Raw genomic sequence first — 3,845 nt, forward strand, 5'->3', positions numbered from 1 at the left:
TAGATATTTTTAAACATATAACCTAATATTTACTGATGTGAAAGAGTCCTACACGCAAATGGTCTAAGAGCCCAAGGCGATGGAGGCATCCTTTGTTGATACATGAGGTAAGGGGAAAGGAGGAGGAAATCATTTTCCTTTAACAGTAATGTGCTGGGGATAGGGGAATCCATTGTCTGTGCCAAGAACTGTGAAAGACAACGGAGATAGTTCTGCTCTCTCTGATTCTCCAGTGACCCTTTGACCTTGAGGACAAAAGGGCTAGGTCCACCATATTAGATAACCAAAGGCCGCCATCTTGTCAAGCTCTGCTGTATCCATTGTGACTCACAAGGGAGTAACAAATTATTCTTTTGTTCAGGATGACAAGGAGGGATAATAAATTATGTAATGCGAGTTGTCTATCTAGCTTGACCCTGGTGCAGAGCATACGCACCTCCCTACTTTTGGATGCGTTCACAGTTGGTCTCCATAGATCAAGCCTTTAAAAACAAAACTTGACATTTATTATTGACTGGCCTGTTTAACGTTCAAGAAAAGGAAGATGAATTTTCATCTGTAAATATTCTATACTTTCTACACTCACCGTTACAATATGCACCGAAAATTCGCCCAACATATGTTCCACTGGCCACTGTATACTGTGTGCTGGATGAAACGTCGTGTATTAGCGTTCTTCTGTTCTACTCCATTGACATACTGAACAAGAGTAAATTACTGTCTATATGACTCTGCTCACGACCCAGTCGCTCTTATATTCTCACTTTCATGATACCTTTGCAAAGTATCTGATGGTATCAGCACTACTGCAATCGCTTCCTTGAAATGAGAAATTTCACAAAATTTGAAACTATAGGACTCTGAGTCAAGTTGTTTTTGCATCTAGAATAATAACCTCTGCTGGCATAAACCGCTTAAATCAGTAAGTAAAGCTACACTCTCAGGAGATATTTGGATTCTGAAAAAACAGAGGAACCAGAGAAGCAATACTAGCTCTAAAATTAGCTATAGATAAACGAGTGAAAAGGAATCTAACTACTTTCATAGTTTTCAGAGACATAGAAAAAGGCTTTGATAATATCACTAGGGCAAAATGTTTAAGATGTTGAAGAAAGCAGGAACAGACTACAAAGACTTCCTAACATTTAAATTTGTATTCGATGCTAACAAATTGCTCTTTTTCAAAATACTTTCCTTGCTGTTGTCAGATTTCGTTTTATATCTTCTGTATTTTGGCAATAGTCAGTTATTATGCTGCCCAAATAAAAAAAACTTGAAAGTTTCTCATCACACGACAACAATCAGCTTTGCTATTTTCTAACTTGTTAGCATATTGTAAACATAATCTTTGCCCATTAATCGATGTCTGAAGTGAGTACAATCTTTGGACAGTCATAAAAAGAAGTCTGGGCCACGTTCTTTGATGAGCAGAATCTTGGAGACTGAGGGCTCAGCATGTTCATGTGCCAGAAAGGCATGGACAGCATTTAAATAGGACAAAGGCAGACGAGCGAGATTTGCTTGAACTTCTTCTTGCACATTGGATGAATGTCTCAGAGTGTGCTGGCCTGTCCTGACAAGTTTTTGGTGGGGACGACTGATGTGTAAACTCGCCATGACAGTGCTTTCTGCATACTCTTGGTATGAGCTATAAGTCAGTATGAGGTAAGTGCTAGGAATACATATCTTAGCGCTTTAATTCAATGCAACGACTTTAGGTTTGCAGAAAACAGTTACGGATGGCAGAATCGAACGTGGTTTATACTGTGAGATACCCAGTCTCGATTCATGTGGGACAGAAATCGATTTCTCAATAGTACAACTGAATCATACGTGAGCTAAGTAGATGATATTCTCATTCACGTAACTATTCTTGAAGAATTTGTAAGGAAATTATTTGTAATATGTTGACATAGAATGCCAAGTGGTTCATTTATGAATAACTCTGTTTTTTCTTATGCCATGAGCTGTGTCTCGAGTTGAAGTAATCATTAACTTGAATACAATCTCTCTTAATTCATCGATATTTTCTTGACATTGTTAAACTGATAGTTGAACCGTAACAATTCCATGTCATACATTATTGCAATTTGCAATTAAACTGTAGTAGATTTTCTGCTAAGGTCATATGTTTTCAGCAAACGTATTTTGTCATAAAAGTTGCTTTCAGACTCCATATCTCAGGCTCCATTCAATTTTTGTTCTAGCACATTATACTCGTAATTTCAGGCTTTATGTGGCAAAGTTGTAGACTGAGCTACGTATGGTCATTGCACGTACCTCTGTCTATAAGACGGTGTGTTTACATGTTACTTAAATCAGGACTTGCTGATAGGAAACTTAATCGTTAAAGTAGTTCATTTAAATGATCATTTATACCTACAGATCAATACATTACGGAATGAAAGCCTTCCCCTTGTGAAGTTATTCTTAAACATAAGCAGACAGTGTTTAATAATAATTTATCAGTCAAAGCTCTCATGTTATAAGAAGGCACTTGAAACAAGGAAACGTTTTGTAGACTTTTTTTCATGTAATCAGACTTTACCAACATGGTGGGAACTAACAAAGTCATCGAGTACTTTGAGCATCACGTCTCCTAATCTAATTATATCACCAGTGCCTAAAAAAAATAGAGATGGGCCCCTCCACGCCCGCACCAACGTGGTGACCAGACCAAAAGTTCTACTGTCACCTCCGTCAACATGTTAGTTATCTAGTAAGTGGATCACATGGATGCTGGGCTGTGATGTTATCCGTGCGTCTGGGTAAGACTACGCATTAACACGGTCCATCAGGTGATAGATAGTGGACAAAACGCGAATGAGGGTAGAAATTTGAAGAGCAGAGGGAAAAAAGTGCCAAGGCTCGTGCCGTGGGAAAAAAAACCTCTGCGACAGTGGGATGTGTAGTAAGAGCAGTAGTGGCTTACTAGCTGCGATAGTTCATGCAAGGTTGGATTTGTTAGTATGGGTATCATGCATCACTACCGTGGCAAGCGATGGCGATGTATCCCAGTTGCTACAGCCGCTGCATTCCTGGAACAGTCAAGATCGTTATAAAGTAGTGGGAGATCGGTCATAGATCATCTCACTGTGTGTGTGGGGGGGGGGGGGGGAAAGGGGGGGGGAGCTTGTCTGCATGCAGTGTACGCTACGGCTTCCCCGCGTGGTGCCAGTTATTCGGCAGTGTGTTCCAGCTGGATATCCAGTAATGGCGTCTGATTAACAGGGGCTCACCTGTATCGTTGTATTTGCGTGTGCTTGGCCATAGATGTTAGGTCCTTACAAGTATGTCTTTTGGTCTTTTGTGTTTCCATCTATGGTTGTGGTCGTAGTTCCCCAGATTCAGAATAAACGGGTTCTGCGAATGTCTGGAGTTTCTGTATAGTCTTGTGGTGAGTTTGAGGATTACCTCCGTGAGAGTCTCAAGTCGGTATTCCTGGTGAAGGTCCGCGATGCGTGTGTATCGTGGAGCATTGCTTATGATTTTGAGTACTTTGTTTTGTATGAGCTGCAGATGGCGCAGGCGTGTGGGCGCAGCGTATCCCTAGACAGGAGCTGCGTACGTCATCAGGGTTCGAGTAAGTGTCATGTACATGGACCTCGACACCCTTCTGTTCAGTGTGCTACGCCTGTTGAGCATCGGGTAGAGCTGTTTGAGCCTCGCGCTTGCTCGGTTGGTCATGTGTTGTATGTGGTCCCCTCCGAGTAATTTCCGGTCCAACCAGACACCGAGGTATTTGACTTTCTCACGGAAATGTATTGGGCGTGCATGTAGAGTTGTTGGTCTGCAGTATCGGTGTTTGCGCAGTTGTTTCGGTCTTCTAGTGAACAGAACGGCTT

The sequence above is a fragment of the Schistocerca americana genome, chromosome 7 (genome assembly GCF_021461395.2).
Source record: "Schistocerca americana isolate TAMUIC-IGC-003095 chromosome 7, iqSchAmer2.1, whole genome shotgun sequence".
Lineage (NCBI taxonomy): Eukaryota > Metazoa > Arthropoda > Insecta > Orthoptera > Acrididae > Schistocerca > Schistocerca americana.